General features: G+C 39.9%; 1 long non-coding RNA gene across 1 annotated transcript in view; it reads left to right on the top strand.

Annotated features, from left to right (window-relative positions):
• The window catches only part of LOC136108944 (uncharacterized), a 51,156-nt gene extending 29,662 nt beyond the window's left edge, over window positions 1-21,494 (top strand). The window contains exons 3-7 of the long non-coding RNA XR_010652434.2: window positions 9,909-10,489; window positions 11,687-11,939; window positions 15,743-15,902; window positions 19,548-19,721; window positions 20,491-21,494. This is a non-coding gene — a long non-coding RNA (uncharacterized lncRNA). The remainder of the gene's footprint in view (window positions 1-9,908; window positions 10,490-11,686; window positions 11,940-15,742; window positions 15,903-19,547; window positions 19,722-20,490) is intronic.
• The last annotated feature ends 11 nt before the right edge of the window (window positions 21,495-21,505 follow it).

The raw sequence follows: 21,505 nt of genomic DNA, 5'->3' as shown, positions 1-21,505 counted from the left end.
CCCCTTATCTTTCTTATCATCTTTCTGATCTAAAGGAAGGAGTGGCAGGAGGTAAAGGGGATAACAGGGAGCGTCTGCCACAGTTTATTGCTGGTTTGCCTTAAACCTTGACACCCCAGACACAGGCAGATGGAAACTGTGGTAGAGACATCAATTCACTGCAGCATGGAACCATTGGAAACCCTGTCTGCCCTTTTCCCTTGTGGATGAGGAAAAGCTGAAAATGTCCCAGAGCTCCTGGTGACCTTGGGGTCTGAGCTCCCGCTCTCCAGAGGCCCTTCCACGAGTGTCTGTGTTCTGTCCTCCTGCTGCAGCCGCTGCTTCGCAGCTGGATTCACTCCAGTTAGCTTTGAAAGTATCCATTGTCTTGTTTGGATTTGCTGTCTGTGTTTGAAACTTATTAAATCAATAGGTCTTCTATTGTATAATCCTCACAGGATTCTTCAAAATCACAGAAGTATTACAGGCTTTCGTACTTCAAATTCTCTTGATGCCCACCTGGACCATGAAGTATAGTAAGGATAGCAACATCTCGCTTGCTCCTCTGCTAACAAATTTCAAGAGTTTTAGTTATGCAGGGTAGGTTTCTTATTAATCTGTCACTTTTTTTTTTCTTCCATTTTAACATACATATAAAAGTGAGATTTTGCAAAATGGGTGTTGTTCCCTTCAAGTATGTAAAGCAATTTTTAATTCCTGTGAAAGACTGTAGTTGAGAATGCTCAACATTTTGAATGTCTTAAACATAAGAAAGATGGATAATCATCAGAGTCAATGATTCTGGAAATTACCGAGGACTAAGAAATGTAGCAGCTCCAATTGCCACTTTTCTTTTTAAAAGTCTTGCATAAATCTTTTGGTTAAAACATCTCTTCAGTAACAGAAGAGATGTCTATCCTGAAAACAGCAAGATGATATAGAAGTTATAAATACAAAATTAGTAATATATAACATGTTACTTAAAAAGAAATTTACACTTTGTCACTTATATCAGTTGATTTGCACAGCAGATATATTAGAAAAATATAACTAAAGGGAAGGAAATTAAAGGGTGTTTCTGTGCTTATGTTTTTTTAGACGTTCCATTTAGTGACTAATTATTCTGCGCCCCCCACTACTCTGCAACATGAACATTCAAACAGCTGGTTATATATTCCAATAAGAAGTAAAGCAGTTTTTTGTATGTTAATGGTAGTTTGTGGCAGTGGGGAGGAGAGTTGTACTTTGAATATGAAGAATTTCTCAGTTCAGTAGGGAAAGAGACACACAGACAATCTCATGCATTGATGCCATAAAGCATTGACTTATACATTAATACAGATAGTGTAAATGTTGAATTCCATAACTTATGTTTTCCCTTGCAGAATGGGGTGTTTTCTTTCTTTGCATGAGTGGGAATGAAAGTGCATGAATTAAAAACCAGTTATTTTGCAGCCTGTCTTCTGATTCCTCCAGATCACAGTCTGAGCAGCTCTGATGGGAAACGTTAGACTTGAACTGGCTGGCTAAATTTCATTGAGAGCTTAGAGAAGGAGAGAGATGGCAGTTACAACATAATTTATCTTGATAACCAGAGAGATTGAATCACTTACCACGTTGCCATAGTGCAAATATTTGTGCAACTCGGTTTTCTGCGTCCTTTCTTTGCCTAGTGGGAATCTTTGGCAGCTTTCCTCTCTGCCATCCCGATGGGGACTTCTGGGCTCCTCCTAGACATGCAGCCAAGAACACGAAAGAAGCACAAAGGGTTTGTTTCTCCTGTTTAATTACCAGTGCTCCTCATTGTCTTTACCTGCTATATTATAAATGCACACACTATTAGATACTACAGATAAAACAACAGCAAATAACAGAGGTAAGGAAAGGGTTTTAGAAAGGAGAGGTCCCAATAGAGAGGCATTATTTTGTACATATGGTTTGGGAAATGGAAAAAGTATTAAAAGGTTTCATGGAGTGTTTAATTTGTTTAATTCAGATGTTTTTATCTTAAATTATTCAAATTTAAGAGCTAGTTAAGAGACATCGCAAAAGTATATCACTTGATCAGTAATCAATTGTACAGAAGAATTAATCTTCCATGTCAAAATGGATTAAAATTCATACTGGATCTATTTTAGTTGCAGAGGGTTTTCAGAAAGTGAGAAACATCAAGAAGCTGGGTGGATATGTGTGGGTTCGAATTTATTTTTAAAATATGAAAATAATTTCCACATTAAAAATGAACCTTTGAACAGCTGTGCTATGTCAAGGTCTTGAGTGGAGAAAGGAAAAATAAGCCAACAGCAACTGAATATTTGTAAGGATTTTAAGTATTATATAAATAACACATGCCATCTTTAAAGCAATGTTACTAAGTACATCGGAGATGTTAGGGACAGATTTGTAGCGTCTTTTCGGTTATTCTTTGCAGTCGAGCTCTTTGGCAGCGCGTTGTGTTCTGCAGCCACGGGAGCTGTCCCGAGGCACCTACACGCACGTCATTTCCTCTTGGAAAATCCCGTATGAATGGAGTGCTTGCTTTGGGGAGGGCCCATCTCTTCAGTAGCTCAGAACTGCTGCTGCCATCAATTCTGTGATACCTTGCTGGGTTTTCTTCTGGCTGTATCCACCAAAAAGCAGCAGAATACCTACACAATAGCCATTTAATTCAATATATTCTCAAGGGACAAAGTACTACTATAAATTCTCCTTAGTAGAGAAGAAGTGCTATGACAGAAGCCCAGTGCTTTTCCTCAGGCTTCTCAGGAAATACTTTGCAGTTATTTGAGCACTGAGAAGCCAACAATCAGATTATACAAATTCATTTGACCAAACTAGGCAGGAGAGGTAGTCGGTGCCATGAATTATCTCCTTATCAGATTTGGGTTTGCCGTCCCACATTGCTGTTCCAAACTCCAGATTGCTCAACTCCATTTCAGCAATCCAAAATGCCATGTTAGCAATCTGGAATTTGTCCCCTTCACTTGTGAAGCCAGATGAGAGGGAATTGTCTGTTGTGTTTGTGTATTTCCAGTTACCAAAGAAATCTTTGTGTTAGAGAAATCTTTACAATTCCCTTTCTTTTGAATCCTTTCTTTTAGGAGGTTTAATAATTTTTTTTAGGGAAACTTTCTTTAATTCCTACTAATATAATTGTATCAAATAGAGTCACGCTTCCGTAATAACAATGAAATAGTATAATGGAGTATAGAGATAGTGACAATAACAGGTTGAAAAACTGTAAGACTAAAATGGTAGAAGATGCCTGCTAATTACGGTATTTACAATCAGCTCAATATTATCAGAGGTTCTCCATACAGAAATTGTGGCAGGAGATGCAATTGATTTTTACAGAACACATGTAGTGCTTATCACCTTATATATTCATTAAAATACATCTCCCAGATATTATGAAAAACCAAAAGAAGATGAAAAGTATAATAATAATAATAATAAAAATAAAATAGCAGACTTGTTGAGGCAAACACGTTGAAGTCATTCAGAAAAATAACTGCATGACATCATGTGAGAAAGACAGAACCAAAAAAGGACAAGTTTTCTAAGCCAAATAGCTTCTATTCATTCCTAAAGAATTTGTCCTACTCGCGCAAGAATTGGGAAAGGGAAAGAAATAAAACCTTCATCCTTGGAAGCTCACAAAATACCAATATGTTGTCCCAGATAGAAAAGGTCAAAAAAGTAAAAAAATAAAGACATGACTAATCAGGAATGCTCACTGAGAAATACGGACTGGCTGCTCAGAAAATCAGAGCTGCAAATTGCTTCCAGTAATCCAAAGAAGTCCTGGAGCCGTTGTGAGTCCTGTGTGCTCCTGTTCTCTGACATTTTCAGAAACTGGTGTTTGCATATAAAGGGATGGGTTTTGACACTTTTTCTGTCTTGATCTCTCAGAACAGCAGGAGGAGTTTTACACCTTCATTAATTCCGCAAGGTGATCCCAGGGACTCGCTCGGCACCCACATTTCAGAGCGGGAGCTGCCACAACAGCTGCTCTGTGCCCTGGAGCTTGTCCTGCTCTTGGGCAGATAATTGTCTTGTCTGAACTCATCCACGTTGTTCAGCAGGAAATGAAGCATTTGGGTGCAGAAGACTTCCAGGACTGAAGGACTACATGGTCTCAGTTTTGATGTCCCTTTGCAGTAAGATGCTGTGCTAGGTACAACAGGGTGAATCTTGCTGTGGCTGAGGTGACCATCCCAACTCTTCTGCCCCAGGGCTATTTCTCTGCCCTGAGCTGTTACCACATGGCAGAACAGGACCAGCACCTGCCCCAGCCCTTTCAGTTTGTTGTCTGACATGGTAGCATGAATCAATGAAATGGGCTTCACGGTGTGGTAATGGGTACATGTGCTGTTTTGCACAGCCTGGGGACTATTAACCATCACAGCATCTCTAGCAGCCATACTCATCTGCTGCCCTTCCTTGTGTTCAACACACAATTACCATTCAGCAGGGCCATTCCCCGGCTCTGTTACTCTTCATGTTGTCTGGTAGGACGAGCTTTTCACTGTTCTAGTTCTCTTTGAGCACTTTCTTTTCTTCTCAGCTATCAGAATCTGCATTGTAAGCTTGCTGCACAAAATGTAAAATGTTGGTTTTACAGGCTCTTCAAAGATCCCTTTTCAGCCCCAGGCTTCATTCTGTGTGCAGAGCCTGATATCAGGAACTCTGGTTCTTAACACCTGTGTTAGGAAGCACAGTCTTCACAATTGCATCCACATTCACATACTGTGTCTGTAAAATGAGAACGTGCTCTGGTACAGAACGGTGTATTCTTGTGGAATATGGAGATGGATGATATTCCTCAAAGAGTTCTGCTTACTTCTGAGTAACCTCCATGTATTAATACTTTATTACAACTGGATCTGCTGAGCTATAGGCACGTTTCCTATTTTGGTGGCTTTGGTAGGGAAATTATGATCTGCAACCGCCACCACACCTTGATTGCTCCAGGAACCAGAATCAGCACCCTTAAACGTGGCTATACTCAAAAAAAATTACTTCATATTAAAGTCAGATGATATTTTCCGTTTTTATGAATTCTACCACGATAGATAGATGTCATAACACAATGTACAGAGCTTTATTAATATTTTTCCGATTCTTTTGTTTTGTCTAGATGATCTATTGACAGTTTTCCACCTTGTGTTTATCCTGTAATAATAGTACTTGGAATTTTGTTTTAAGAATTCCTTTACCTGTCGTATTGCCATTTGGTGGCTTTACGTACTGCAAGGGCATCTGTCTCAGGACAGGTCCCTGCTACCGGCCTCCTCATTGTTTCTGCATCGTCTCGTGATGGCCGTTACTGCACCTTCCCTCCAGCTGCCCACAGTTTTCACATCATGTAGTTCAATCCGCTTTAGTAGAAATCTTATTTGTCCTTGAACATGTGCAATATGCGTAGAAGTGAGCAGATTGTCAAATTAACATATAAAAGCCCTTGAAATGCATATTTCTGGAAAAGCGGTTAAACTGGTGCACTATGTTAGTCCTAGTGTTCTGCTTTTATCGAGCAGAATAAAGGAGCGACTCTTGTTGAGAAGAAAATAGAACAGCAAAAATGAAAAGAAGTGTCAAAAGCTTTATAAAATCAGCAAGAAAACTGGCTGTGTCACAGGGAAGATGAAAAGGAATTAGTTTAAATGGGTACAGTTGGACCAGATTAGAATAGCTGGGTACCTTTTACTGCACATATATAAGTAATCAGAATTATTGTCTTGAATAGGTCTGGGGTTACCTTTGGAAGGTGGCGCATCTTAAAATAGCATTATTGTCACACACTAATGTCATTGCCAGGAATAACACCCCAGGCTTCAGAGGTATATTGGTGATTAGAAGCAGATTTGTTGGTTTCCTGGCATATAGATTTTGATCAGCTTTATTGATACAATAATGATCCAGAGTATTTGAGACACTTACAGCTTTGTGATTTAACACCAAATGAGTAGTTCTAGAGTTCTAAAATACTAGAAAGGAAATGCTATTCTTAAAAGAACTTAGATGATGCAAATTGCTCTTTGGAACCATGCAGAGTTTCGGGGCAGCAGACCAAACCAGACTGACAATGTGGCTGCTGTGATGAGCAGCGTCATTTGAATGTTTTACGGTGTTAATATGAGAAGTAATGTGAGATTTGTAAACTTCTGTGGGAGCATGGTGCTACTGCTGCCAATAATTTTGGTTCTATTTATTCATATGCATGTGTGCATTTGCAATCCCACTTGCTACTATGGTATGTGGATGTCATATGTACACCCCTCAGGAAAAGGTTTTAATGTTAAGGAGCATTTCTTACTTGTGAGGAGTCAAACATTTTCAACCATTTTTTGGTAAGACAAGATGCATCCTTCAAGTCATTGTTGGGGGTGGGTGAAGTAAGATTACCCACATGCATTCGGGTGAAAGCTACATTTAGCTGCAAACTTGAAGAGTAAATATTAGTTTACAATCATTTATTTGCTACCATTACATTTCTGTAGTAGCAGTGTTGTTGCCATGAGGGTCTTGAGTGCTGCATGATACACCACATAATGGGAATGGGCCCACTGTCTTACATTTGGTCTGTAGTTCTGCAGGATTGTGTTTAGGGAATTGCCAATTAAAACAAAAGCAAACAAAACCAAACCAAAGTTCCCTGGTAATTTCTGTCACCAGATTCTGTTCTTCTGATCCTTCCTCAATGGAAGGAGAGGTTTAATCTCTTCTGCGACAGTGTTCTCACTCCACCTTTTTAAAAGCTGGCTGTTGGGTCTCATTTCCCCTGGAGTCACTCCAGAGTCAGTTCCCAGGACACAGGCGCTTTTTCCCTCACGAAGCAGACACTTGCAGAAGGCAGTTTTGCTCCCTTATTTCTCTTTCCCTAAGCAGCACAGAGAGTGTAGATTTAGACAAACAACTGGGGTTTTTTTGCATACCTACAGAAAATTAATCTCACCTGAATCAGGACAGAAATGCTCCTGCTTCTTTTGCCTTGTTTTCATACACTGGTGGAAAGCACTGAAAAAATCTTGCGTTTAATATGTTATGAAGACAGAGTCCTCTTTAGAAAGCCCATGTGAAATATGCCTATGTGGTAGCTATTACACTAAAAAAACCTTGAACTTTTCTTTTGCACTGTCCAGAAAGAATTCCACGTATTTGTTTCTGTCATTCGTTCTAAAAATCTAAGTGAATGAGCCTGCGGATTTACTTAGTAAATTGTCATCTAAATCCATTGAGCAAAGAAGTGTTTACTGTAACAGTCCAGAAATCTTTATAAATGCAATTGTTAATCCCTTAGAATTCAGGTCCAAAACAAAGTGTGCCAATATTACTTTCTCAGAATTGAAGCCTATTCATCTTTCTAAAGAGATGAAATGCATTTGTCATATTTAACAAGAGATCTAGGGAGAAGAACACAGTTTTCCATCTGAATCTTTAGTCAAAATAAGGGAGTTGTAGGTGGGGCATAAAAAAGACAATAAAGAGTCGTGGCAAGACATTTTCTTTCACACACATACAAAGAACCCCCCCACAAAGGCAGTAAAGCTCTGTACTAAGGAACAGCTTTTGAACACTTGTGTTTTGAATTATTTCCATTCCCATCACTTTAGAGCCTGATTACCAAAATGAGAAAATGATACATGGAGGATAAATAGAGGAACATTCAGTGTTTTATTTTTTGGCATTATTAGTACATTTTACATGGCATGCACTAGTAAAAGTCAGAGCAAAGCACTGGAATTTGGCTTAAATTGTATGTGTTATTTCTTCCAACAGAGATAAATGAAAACAAATCCTGTGTGAGCTGGTTTGAGTTCAACATTTCACAATCAATGCGGTTAAGCAGCTGAACCAACCTATACACTACGTGTCAAGTCTTTTCTTATAAACTAATGCTTTTGAATTGTGTATATAAAACCCACTTCTTACTGTTATATTCCAAACAGCATGTGTGGTAATTCAGAAAATAAAACCCCAGTTTTTGTCTCAATAGCTTGTAGATTTAAGTTAAAAAGAAATCCAAAACTCTCTGTGCCAAGCAATGAATTTTAACCCAGAAGAGCATTAAAACCATGGCTGGGATGCAGCCTGGCTCACCAAGATGATTTAATGTCTCTAAAAAGCTTGGTGTGGCCTTCAGTCTCACAGACAACAGAACCATCAATTCCTTTTGGTTGGAAAAGACCTTTAAGAGTCCAACCGTTACATTTCACCTGTTGCTAAGCTTGCCGGAGCTCCAGGTAGTTTTGTCTTACCAAAACATTTTTGTTGAGGCCATGTGTAGCTGTAAAGGTTTTGCTTCTATCCATTGGAACAGAAAGATCAGTTTTGGTAAACCACATGATGGTATCATTGCAATGGATTTCAGATATGCACTGATTGTGTATTCACTTTTTCCTAACCATTTTGGAGATTAGTGATATGAGCAGCAAATTTTTAGTAACAGTGCCATTAATAACATGTTTTCAAATAAAATGGAAGATTTAAAAATAGATTAGTAATAGAATAAGAAATGGGATGTCATGGATGATGGTGAAAAAGGAAGGAGGCAGTGGAACACAGAGCTGCTACGGAAATTAATCTGATGGAGCTGTACCCATGCATGCTAAAGACAATACAAGGTCAAGAAGAAAAATGTAGAGACAAATCAATTTTTTAAAATTATGAATTTGTTTTAATTTGATGAAATTAGATGTCTTTTATCATTGCAAGCCGCAAAGAACAGGTGAATTTTCCTGTAACTTAACTGAAAATATTGATTTTATTCAGGAATCCAACTCATTTCTTTTTCATTAAGTTTAGAAAAAAAAATTGTAGAATAATAAAAATAAATTGCAGTAATCCAGGAGATAAGTAGGAGGTGAATAACAGGATGGATTTGTGAACAACAAACCGTGTTAAGCAAGTCAGATTTCCCTTCACGACAGGGTAGCGGCTCCTATGGATGCAGGAGAAGCAGTAGGAGTTGTAGATTTTAATTTTAATAAGGCTTTTGAAAATGTCTCTGATGCCATTCTCACAGGCTATCCAGGGAAATACATTGGTCATACACTGGCAACACTAAGGGCTGTGTTCCCCCTCCAAATGATGTGATTAAGAACCTGGTGCAAGTTGGGAGAAGTTACATCTCAGACAAGAGGCATCTCACTGGCAACGAGTCCCCTCTGTGCAGGGTGGTGGCTTCTCATATAGCAGATGTGCTGCGGTTCCTGTAGTCGGGGCAGGCACAAGATGAGCGGCAGAAATTTCGGATGAAAAGGCTGCAACAAGCAATAGCTCAGAGGCTGAGCTCTGCCTGCTAACTGCTTTTATTAGCTCTCATGATACTAAATGCAAAGGCTATTGAAAACATATTTACAGATGATAGTCTCCTTTGAAGGGGTACAAGTCTACCCTCACACCCGTCTCCTGGCCTTTCTTGCAGCGACTTCAAATCTATGCATAGATTTCCATGTTACTCTTGCTATAAGTTTAGCCGTGGTTGAAAAATAGTCAAAAATTATCAGCAACTTGGTGGAGTTTACAGAGGCATGTAAAACATTGTTTGGTGGGTTTTTTCGGTGTCTTGGATGATGGAATTAAGTTAGAATATAATTATTAAAGTTCCACAAGTTTGGGAGGAGTTCCCAGTATACTGACAGGCAGGATTAGAAATGAGAATAGCCTTTACCAATTCAATAAATAGTCTGAAAAAATCAGATACAATTTAGTAAGGAAAAACACAAATGTTTACATATAAATATTTCAACCATGCGGGTTATACAGAAAATTATGTGAGTCACAACGTGTTCATATCAGCGCATTCATCCTGGGAGTTGTCCCATTAATATTGTACTAGCAAAGGTCAGAATGGGTTGCAAAAGGTGGTTGATTAGGTTATGAGACGTAACGCTGTGGATAATTTTTTGCTACTTGGTCCACAGCAAGTGGAACTGCTCAGCACTGCAGATCTGAAGAGTCGCACTTGGAATTGCTGCTGACAGCTCGAGAAATCCCAGGTGATGAAGAATGAATCAGCACCAACAGCTGACTGTTCATTCTCTGCTACACAAACTGTTGAAAAAGCAAAGCTTGGCTTAGAAATACAAGAATTAATGAAGCGGCATCAGGAACAGAAGCAATGATGGTTAATGCACCACCTGGGCATATTCACATCCACTGATACCGGTGGATATGGTGATGCCATCAGCAACGGAGAGCAGGAGGAGTTCAAGCCAGGAAAGTAAGAGTGACCTGGCTCAGCCTCTGAGTTTGTTTTGGAGGTGGATGAGTAGCAGAGTTCTCTCTCTGCTGAGTGACTCTGATCTGTTCCTCGTCAACTAAACAAGCCAAGGCAGAAGAAAACCAGAGCAACTCACCACCTCCAAATGGAGCGTGGGTGCCAGGTGTGCTCGGCTCCTCACTGCAGAGTGACTCTGTCAGCCCTAAACCTGCACCTTCTGACAGCTGCTATTGCTGTACGTGGGGAAGAGGACCAAAGAAAAAGATATTGAGAACAACACAGGTAAAGTCTTCCGCAGTCCTCAGCTCCAAACAGTTCTTTTATGTGAGAAGAACAATGTCAGAAACACTTTCATAACACTAATGAGGCTGTATTCTTCTGCTAACACAGCTTAACTCAGCAATTCACAGCCCCTAGCTTGTACCAAGTATTTCTAGGTACTGGTATGTAATTTTGAGTGTAGTCATCTTAAGGTCTTGTGTCATCATCAGAAAGTTGCCTTCAGCTGAAGTAACTTTTTGGGGTAGAGCCTGCATGTCCCCAGAGGCAGCTCTGGCCGGCCGGGCCATGCAGCCTGAGCTGCTGCTCCCGGAGCTGCTCCAAACACACACAGCAGCTCTGTCACCCTCCAGTCTCGCTCTGTGCCAGAGGCACAGCAACAAAGACTGGGACTGAAGTGCATCCTGCGCAGTTGTTCTGTGCCATCAGAGAAATCTCTGGCCAGCAAAGATTGAGAAACCGTGTTTGGTGAGGTCTCCGGCACAGAGACCCTTAGTCCGTGAGATCAGTATGATTGGAAATGGCTTGTTTCATCGACCTGAAGAGGATATTGCAACGAACAGACTGGCTCTAAATGCATCCCAGCATGTGTGAGAGATGCTGACTTGACAGCTTTGAGGACTATCTGTGATTTTATTTTTTTGCTTTTCTTTTCCAGTATGGCCACCAAGCGCACGCACTCTTCTCAACCAGCTGTCTCAGGACTTGCTTGCCAATGGCCAGGCTTCACTCACTGTTGACACAATGAACAACAATGGATATTATTCTTGTCTGTGAAGCTATGTTTATTTTCTAGAACTCTCTTTCTTACGTTGTGTATCCTTGTCTTAAAGTTAATTTTGTATTGCACTCTGAATTACACTATATTTTTTAATAGTTAAGTAATGTTCATTTTTCTGAGAAGTAAGAATGGAAGTAGTGGAGCTTGATAGTTCTTATTATTATACTCTGGAATCTGTTTATTTTTTTTCCCTGGCTTCTTTGTAGAAATAGTCTAAGTGGTGGTGTATCAAAGATAGTTTTAGTAAATTACAGCAACACAATTAGAAGTAGTTTAATTTGCAAGCAGGCATTTTTACTGCTCTTTTCTGGGCTTCTTCATACCAAATAAAATGTTTGGCTTCTTAAGTATAGGTAATAAGATAAAGATTGAAGAAACTAATGACTAAACCAAAAAATGTTTCATATTTTATCCTTCAGGTGCAGAAACAAATTAAAATTCCTTGTCTTACTACAAAAATTGCACTAAACCCACCTTGATACAATGAGGACTGTAAGGGCTGAAGCCTGAGAGGGCGACTGTCCCATCCCGCACCACCAGCCACAGAGCAAAGAAGATTCAGCTGAGCCAACATTTCACCAACCCATCAAATCTAAAAGCACAAGGACTGGAGGGAAGAAGTCTGAAGTAAAATAAAGCTTTGCAAGAAGAGACCAGAGGGCTACAGTGGAGGTGAGGAGAATAGAGCCGGCCTTTATGGAATCTTGGTTAAACAAGATTGGGGTGAACATGATCAAATGTGGGAAGAGAAGTGTGCTGGTGTGGTCTAGTGTTTCATTGACAAATTTGTGTGCAACTATCTTGAACAACATGGGTAACTGTAATAACTTAAATATTAGAAGTCCTAGGAAGAAAATGCTATGAAACACTAGAATTAAGAGCTCTTTTTAAAAATTTTGATAAAGAAAACAGGAGTCAGCAAGACTCCTGGTATTGTAGGGCATTAAAGAACAGCAATTAAGACTTTTTGCCCTGCACATTAGTATTTTGAATGATGCCAATTATAGTTCTGTGCTTCCCACCAAAGCTCTGTAGGCAACAAGATTTCTCTTTTTAAATGTTGATTTTTTTTCCTTAGAGAATGTGTGTACAGGATTAAACCAAGCTTGCCCTTCTACCTACTTTTTTGAGAAGAACCACCTTTCTATTGGTGTGTTAGAGGAGTGAAGCTCCCTCCCCCTTCACAGATGATGGCACAGTTCAGAAGTTGTTTCCAAACATGCTGAGTTTAATTACAGGATCAGTGAACACAGCAATGTTTTCTTGGCAACAGGTAGAAAAGCTGGCAGTTAATCCATTTCTCTGGAGCAGTTTCTTGGCATTTCATCGCTGCATGAGAAACTTGGATTTCATTTCTTATTTTGTTTTTCTGTTCCCCTGTTTCTGTATCTTTTTTTTCCTCTTCTCCTAGTGGTACATAAAAATAACACACTGCATTCTTCGTTATGAAGAAATAATTCACTAAGTTGCTTTTTGAATTTATAAACAGTGGTGGGATCTGGTAAGAATTCTGCATATTATCCGATAATAAATAAGGTGGCTAAATGAAGATCATGACCAGCTTAAGAAATGGTTTAAAGGGATAAATGTTGAATGTTAAACTTACGCAATAGCCATTGCTGAACTTATATATTGAGATGTATTACAGGCATAAGAAACAAATCAGTTAGGTGTACAGTGTACTATTAATAGTACCTCAGGCAAGAGGAAACCCTGAGGGTAGGAAGACAGAGCACACCCGCCAATAGGACCTGTGACTGATGCTGGTGTTCCATCGCTGTTGCTTTACTGACTCACTGCCTGCCTCAGAAACATCATTTCTCATCAGCACCCCATATACTAAGTTGAATTTAATACTCGAAAGTAGATATGATATATTAAGAACAGTATTTTTCAGAGAAAATATATTGTTCTCCTTGCCTTGTCCCTTTGAGAGACTAAACAAAACTCACAGCAGAAGTAACTGCTGGCTGCACAGAAGGATCTTGGGAGCTCTCCATATCAATCTACACTGGACAGAAGAGCATAATTTTCCAAATTTTACAATTCAGATTGCTGGTTTTCTGTAATATAGTCACGCATAGAGAATATGAAGAATTAATTGACAATCTGCAGTGGATAATGATGGAGCTATGTGAGCAAAGATGACTCATAAAGAATGAAATGCTTCACAGTAATTGATGGAACTTTGAGGAAATAACCTACATACCAGTCTAGCATTCAAAATTGCCTCACTTTTGCCATATTCTTACCTTTATTTTTATCATATTTGGTTTTAATACTGTCTGAAAATAGTTTGATCAATCATTTGTTTGCATGAAAAAAAAGTTGTAATTTTTGCTTACATGATACATTGTTATTTTTATGTTTGTACAGCATATGGAAGCCATAAACAGACAGATTCTTCTTAAGAGTATGCCATGCCAGCAGTCCGGCCTTATAGTTTTAGTTCATTTTTCTGTTCTGTGCAAGTTCTCGTCCAAATTAAAAAAAACAACATTGGAAGTAGTTTCTTTTTCTGTCTTCCTTTCCACTTAGGCTGTTGTACAACAGTAATTGAATATGGCTCCCATTACGAATTCCCATCACGTACATTATCACGTTTGGTAACAGTTTCTCATTCTGCAGTTCCCAATGTAGCACTGGAAGGAGCACCCAGATCAGATAACTTGTTCAAAGTTTTCTGTCTTGGGATGTAATTTTGCCCCAGTGCTGAAGGAACATATTTAAATTCCTATTCCAAAGCCTGCAAAGCAGAAAGTAGGGCAACACTTGATTAGGTTAAGATGTGAGGCTGTGTTTAGTGAATGCAGAGCTTTAGAGTTGGGTTATTTGTTTGTTTATGAGTTGTTGAGCAGGCTTTCTGCACGTCTGTGTGCTTCCAGTAAAACAAATTAAAATATATTGAGAAGCAATGAGTTTCAGGACAAACAGAGTAAACAATTAAATAGTACAGCCTCTGAAAAGCTGTAAACTTCTCCTCTAAATACTCATCACAGCAGTAGCCTAAACTTTTTAATTTAAATTTTGCATGATGTTATGAAGTGCTTATAAGAGTTTGCAGTGTCATTCAGCAAGGCTGGAAATAATACATTGAAGTTTTTTTCCAGAAGTGCTGCTTATGTCTGTGTAGCTCTCACTGAAGTGGCTTGAGCTTATTTCTAACAAATAGCGTTCAAGGAAGCCTGTTACTGTATTAAACCCTTTGTTTTAAGACAGGGACGACACAGATCTTTGCCCATCCATGCCACATCTTACTATTACTACTATTACTCAATTACTACAGTGGTACCCCCAGCCCCAGCCCTCCGGGGTTTCACACTGAACACAACACTGGCAGCCTCAGCACCGCACTCCGGGACTCAAACCCTGGGGTCAAGCGATCCGACAGACTCTGCCTCCTGACACAGCTGGGACAACAGGCGCACACCACCGCGCCCAGCATGGCTGTGCTGCCATCCAGAGACCTGGACAGGCTGGAGAGACAGGCAGGGAAAAATTTAATTAAATATAACAAGGGCAAGTGTAGAGTCTTGAATCTGGGTAGAAACAACCCCAGGTTCCAGTGTAAGTTGGGGAATGACCTATTAGAGAGCAGCACAGGGGAAAGGGACCTGGGGAGCGTGGGGACAACAGGGTGACCATGAGCCAGCACTGGGCCCTTGTGGCCAAGAAGGCCAATGGTACCTGGGGTGGGTTAGAAGGGGGTGGTCAGTAGGTCAGAGAGGTTCTCCTGCCCCTCTACTCTGCCCTGGGGAGACCACACCTGGAATGTTGTGTCCAGTTGTGGCCCCTCAGTTCCAGAAGGACAGGGAACTGCTGGAGAGAGTCCAGCGCAGCCACCAAGATGCTGGAGGGAGTGGAGCATCTGCCGTGTGAGGAAAGGCTGAGGGAGCTGGAGCTCTGGAGCTTGGAGAGAGGAGACTGAGGGGTGACCTCATTCATGTTTACAGATATATAAAGTGTGAGTGTCAGGAGGATGGAGCCAGGCTCTTCTCGGTGACAACCAGTGACAGGACAAGGGGCAATGGGTTCAAACTGGAACACAAAAGGTTCCACTTAAATTTGAGAAGAAACTTGTTCCTGGTGAGGGTGTCAGAGCCTGGCCCAGGCTGCCCAGGGAGGCTGTGGAGTCTCCTTCTGTGCAGACATTCAAACCCGCCTGGACACCTTCCTGTGGAACCTCAGCTGGGTGTTCCTGCTCCATGGGGGGATTGCACTGGATGAGCTTTCCAGGTCCCTTCCAACCCTGACACTCTGGGGTTCTGTGATTCTGTGATTCTGTGATAATATTAAAGTTGCGTCTTGGATTTTCTCTTCTCATCTTGTTCTTCTTTTCCTCTCCCCTGCATTCTTATACTGCAGTTTATGTAGTGATAAATACGAGAGTAACACTTGGCTATTTTGACTCACTTCTGATGATAAATACAAGAGTAACCACTAGTGATTTTGACTCACTTCTGATTTCCTTGCAGGGCTTTCTGCTTTTCTTTTCAGGCTTAATCATTGCTATTGTAAAAATATTTGGTGTCTTCAGAGAAGTTCCCAAGTGATTTTGAATATTACCTGGGTGTGTCCTGTTATTCATACATATATAGTGATCCCAAATATACACATTGACTAATTAACTGCCAGGTAAGTACAAATGTCCTTATTTTTTCCAACTATTAAATATAGTTTTATCTTGTCATACTGTGCCACAGTTAAAATGCTGTTTGAGGAATTTATCTTTATTTATATGTGCTAATCCTGGTAAAAGATACAAAAAATATTGCTGGTAGCTAAACTGAATGGGATTTGTTCTACTTTTACTAGATTTAGCATCAAAATTTGGGGCTTCTTTCCTTAAGTGCCCAGCATCTTCATGTTTCCCCATCTGAAGTATTTAGTAGAGTCCAGTCTTATCTCAGGAGTTTTCTGGGAATATTCTGTTTCTACTTGCAAGTGTTAAGAAATAGTTGTGGGAGGTTTTGTTAGGGTCTTCATTTTATTTATTTCTAACAAAGCACTTATTTAATCACTTAGCATTTACTGTGCCTTCTCAGTAGACTGTAGGATTCTTTTGTAGGGGTTATAAGTCATTTGCAGGGTAGAGACTTATTATTGCTCGTTATCTCACAACTTTCTGATATTAAATGTGAGAAAAAAGCTATTTGTGAACTGGAGTCATAGGCATTTATAGGTAACTTTTGAGCCATGTTGTGTCGAAAGCAATGGAATTTGTTTTCTAGTTTTCACATCTATTTTTCAGTCTGGTTTATCTTTTTCATATTTTGTTTTCTTTTAACTGAGGTGTATTATTGCCATTTACAATATCAACCCACATCAGAGTAAGAAATAGAAGACAGAAAGGAAAAGTAAGAACAACTTATAGTCTTAATAATTCTTAATTGGCTACTGCTTTTGATACTTTAAACATGGTGATAATGAAAGCTCTGGAAGCCTTAGTAAGTTAGCCTGATCATCTGAAGAATGCCAGTACTTATTAGGGAAAGTTCGTGATTCATACTCAAGGATTAAGCCAAGAGAATCTTGTGACCTAAGCAGCCTGGCTCTCCAGTGGTAAAAATGGGATTTTCTTATCTTCAGAAAAATAATAATTGCGACAGAGAGCAGGGATGGAAGCAGACAGCATACATTTGATTTGAGAGCCAGCAATACTTGGTGCATAGGGAAATCGCTGTTTGGCAAATTGTTGGTGCCGCAGTAGAAATGTGAAGTTAAACTGCAGTATACAAAGTTTTCCGCAGAGATGAATCAGAGCACGGCTGAGAAACAGGAAAGATCAGAACAGTAACGCGAAACGTTGGGTCTGTTGTCTTCAATCTGCGGGTTATCCTTCGGAAATGTTTAGTCATTTGCCTGATATTCAGGAAATTGCTCTTCCCTGGGTATTAATCACTTAAAACCAAGCACATGAATGTGTGTCACATTATGGTAGGTGGTCAGTGCTGAAAGTCTGGACGCGCGATTTGGCGTGACGACATGAAATCTAATCCTGTTCCTAACAGCAAACATTGACTTGACAGAATCAGTCAGCTTCAATACTTCAACTTCTCCATTTCTATAGCTGGGATAATAATTAACTTCTGATTTATTTGTTTAGAATCTTGAAAAAAAGGCCTTTGAAATACGAACAATAATGGACACAATGTGCAAGGGAGCATTGTGAACCAACTCCCTAGAAAGTCACATAAACACATACTTATCCTTCTGCAGAGGTATCTGTAAATATACATTTAGATGCCTTGCCACCTCTAGCTTTCTCTCTTCCTTCTATGTTAGTGCTCTGTCTTATTTCACGAAGAGGAAAGGAAAATGAAAATAAGATAGAAAAGCTCTAATCATCGCTTTTTAATTGACCCGCATCCACAAGCCTGAGAAAAGCAAAACACTACTGGTTCAGTGGAAGTCCAGCCTTATTAGATTGCTTTCATTTCCTTCGAAGAATGGATGAATATCAGCAGGCAAACACGTAATCATTGTATAAAATCAGTGATCCTGTTGGTTTCTTTAGAAACCTTGTCACTGACGCTGCGGAAATCTCAGGTGTGCACTGAGAGAAGGTTCAACTGCAGCTTTGGTGGGAGCTGCAAAGGTACCAGCAAACTCCCCCTGTGCCTCCTGGCTTTTTATTGTACAAATCAATTGCAAGGGGGTGATGCTGTAAGGGACACAGGCAGCCACACAACTCATTTTAATAACAGTCTACCAGTGCTTTGCTGCAAGTTCTGTGGCAGAAATCATATATTCAAAGCTTCTTGCAAGGAGCTCATTTGTAGGGAAAAATTTACCATCATTACGCTCCTGTGCCCCGTTGCAACATCTCATATTCATATTTATTCATACCTTCCTTTGCGCTCCTGTTGAGTTGCAGTTGAAATACAACAAATTATACCATGAAAAAGTATAAACCATAGCAGTGCATCAACCACATTCCATTGGTGCTGCCAGAATCTTTGCTCAAATGACAAGGGTCATTTAAAATCTTTTGCAAAGCATTTGTTGCATTTAAATTTCAGTTCGCTTCTGTGGTGTTTGGAGAAAAAGCAGACAAATTGCATTAAGGAAGTCAATTTCTGTGTAATAATACTTTAGACAATACAATTTATATATAAGAATACTTTAGCTTCAGAGATTGCAGTCTTAAGATTTTTGTTACATTTCAGTAGTGCACCAACCCTCGGCAAGAAGTAGAATTAGAGCTTTAGAGACATCTTGGACACTCCTTTTGTCCCTCTTAGTGAAAAAAAGATGGAAAAATGCTCTCTCAGGACATCAGGAGTTTCCTGTAATACAAACCTGCAATGACAGAATTGCTGGTGGACACGGAAACACTGTAGAGCGGCCCTTGCCCAGCAGCGCTGTCCTTATCTTGATAAATACTCTCACCTTTATTAGCAGTCAGGAATTTTCATTTCTTCTCATATAATTCCAAAAAACTAACAAGTGAGGTTTAGGATAGCAACAGATTTCTTTCTCATTTATAGTGAACACTTTTATATATACCACATTGCTACTGTATTTTCAAAGGGAAGACTTTTAAAAGCAGAAAGGACAGTTAAATCCCAAACGACATGAAAATCCTGCTGACTAACCAGCCTGGTCCACCCGCGCCTGGCACAGAGCCAGAGTCTGGTTAACAGGTTTGCTAAATGTTATTTGCTATATGTAAAAAATGGCAACAAAACCCTACAACTTTATATTACAAACATAAAAGACCTTTTATTCTACAGCCTTTTTCACCTGCCAGGACAAGACAACCAGTCGTGGCAAAAATGAGGACCCAAAGCTGTACCATATTTGTAGATAAATGCCATTAGGGAGCTATCAACAATTTAAATAAGTTTAAAGTGATAGTTCCTGCTGTTAAACTTCTCCTTCTTTCCATGCAGCAATTACTTCATGCATAAATGGAAACTTGGGAGGTCTTTCAATCTTGTTTTTTAATGTACATGTTTAAAAAGTATTCTCCAGCTGAACTTGTAATTCTGACTTCCCTGATTCTCATTCTGAATTAACACTTAACGTTTACAGCTTCCCATCTATAATTGTGCCTAAGTTGCTAGCTTTCAGACCAAATGTCACTCCAGTATTCAAAAGGGCAAGAAGGAGGACCTGGGTAACTCTAGACCAGTCAGCCTCACCTCCATCCCTGGGAAAGTGATGGAACGACTTCTCCTTGGTGCCATCTCAAGGCATATCAGGGATAAAAGGGTCATTAGGGGCAATAAGCAAAACAAGGATTATTACAAAATTTAGATATTTTCATTCCCACAGATATTGTAAACATTAGGAGACTATATTTATTTTCTGCTGGGTGAAAAGAACAAGAAGATCCCCAATTCTATACAGCATTGGATCCAGGCAGTCTGATTCCTGGATGGGGTCCCACCAATTTGGTTATGTTCAATGCAGATTAGGGACCTACTTGCAGAAGCACAGTTTACACAGGTAAGAATAATACATTTATATCCCACAAATAAAAACTACTTCTACAATGTTATACAAATTTAGGAGTTGTTGGATTTTGGAGAGCGTGCCAAAGCCACCTCTGTACTTTGGGCAAGACTTTGACTCTGTGTAGTGAACGCCACCCATGGATATGGAAATAATGAATGTAGGTTTACAAATTAGGAACGATGCCAGATAAGATTAAACTATTTTAAATATCAGATGTAAAGAACAGAGCTATAAAGTTATGCACAAAATTCTCTCGCCTAAATCAGGAAAACAGTTTACTTGGCTTTATTTAACATAAATCTCATTTGAATTTTTGCTGCGATGTGGATTGTCTGCATCCAGAGTTTCTCACAGTAGAAGACTGACTGAGAGATGAACTCTGCCAAGACAGACAAGAAAGAGCTCTGTAGAAATGCAATAAAAACCAAGTTTATGACTTTTGCTCTAACTTCAAAGAGCGATCAAGTTTATCAATGATGAAGTTCCTCAAGCAAGGAAAACTGGTTTTCTTTCCAAAAAGAAAGTAAAATGAAGGCATAATAGAATATTTATGTATAAATGTAATATCTCTCATTTATTTTTTTTAGCATTCATGTGAAATACTCAAGATTCAGTATGTGAAGATGTGTGAAGTTTGCCATTACTGTAATACACCTGTGTGTGTTTTCAATTATCTACATAGTGGCAGCACAAACAGCGTTTTCATTTTATTTCTTTACTTCTGATTTTGCATGGCTCAAGTTTTGAAATGTATTTTCAGATATATTGAGCACTGACAGCCGCCTACTGATGGGAGCTGCAACTGAAACCGCCCCAGGAGCCCATTCTTTTTATACTCCAGAGGGACCTGGGGGGAGTAATGGACAGGAAGCTCAACATGAGCCAACAGTGTACCCAGGTGGCCAAGAAGGCAATGGTGTCCTGTCCTGCATCCAAAATAGCGTGGTCAGCAGGACAAGGGCAGTGATCCTTCCCCTGGACTCTGCATTGGGTAGGCCACACCTGGAGTATTGTGTTCAGTTCTGGGCCCTCAGGTCAGGAAAGAGATTGAAGTGCTGGAGCGGGTCCAGAGAAGAGCAACAAGACTGGGGAAGGGACTTGAACACAAGCCCTATGGGGAGAGGCTGAGGGAGCTGGGCTTGTTCAGTCTGGAGAAGAGGAGGCTTAGAGGTGAGCTCAGCACTCTCTAGAACGACCTGAAGGGCAGTTCTAGCCAGGGGAGACTGGGCTCTTCTCCCAGGCAGTCAGCAATAGGACAAGGGGGCATGGGCTTCAACTCTGCCAGGGGACATTGAGGCTGGAGATGAGAAAGCAATTCTGTGCAGAGAGAGTGGTCAGCATTGGAATGGCTGCCCAGGGAGGTGCTGGACTCACCGGCCCTGGAGGTTTGTAAACTGAGATTGGCCATGGCACTGAGTGCCATGATCTGGTCAATGGACTGGAGTTGGACCAAGGGTTGGACTGGATGAGCTCTGAGGGCTTTTCCAACCCAGTCCATTCTGTGATTCTGTGAAAAGGCAGTAAAGACTTCGGAGTGAGGGGGAAGAGAGAAGTTCAGTGGAAGATGCTTTTGAACAAATATTTATTTTACATAGTATTTTTCAAATTAGTTTTAAAGTGCGATATACATCCATTGGTATAAAAACTTAAATATTGGCATAGTTATCTGAGGACACTTTAAACTCCAAATTATGAAGGATGTTTTCATAACAGCAAATGGGCTGAACAACTCAGTTTTATAAACACCTGGGGTATAGAGACTATTTTTAAAACAA

This window comes from Patagioenas fasciata, chromosome 15 (genome assembly GCF_037038585.1).
Source record: "Patagioenas fasciata isolate bPatFas1 chromosome 15, bPatFas1.hap1, whole genome shotgun sequence".
Taxonomy (NCBI): Eukaryota; Metazoa; Chordata; class Aves; order Columbiformes; family Columbidae; genus Patagioenas; species Patagioenas fasciata.
The sequence above is the reverse complement of the archived record's forward strand: the minus strand, read 5'-3'. Positions and strand labels throughout refer to the sequence as shown.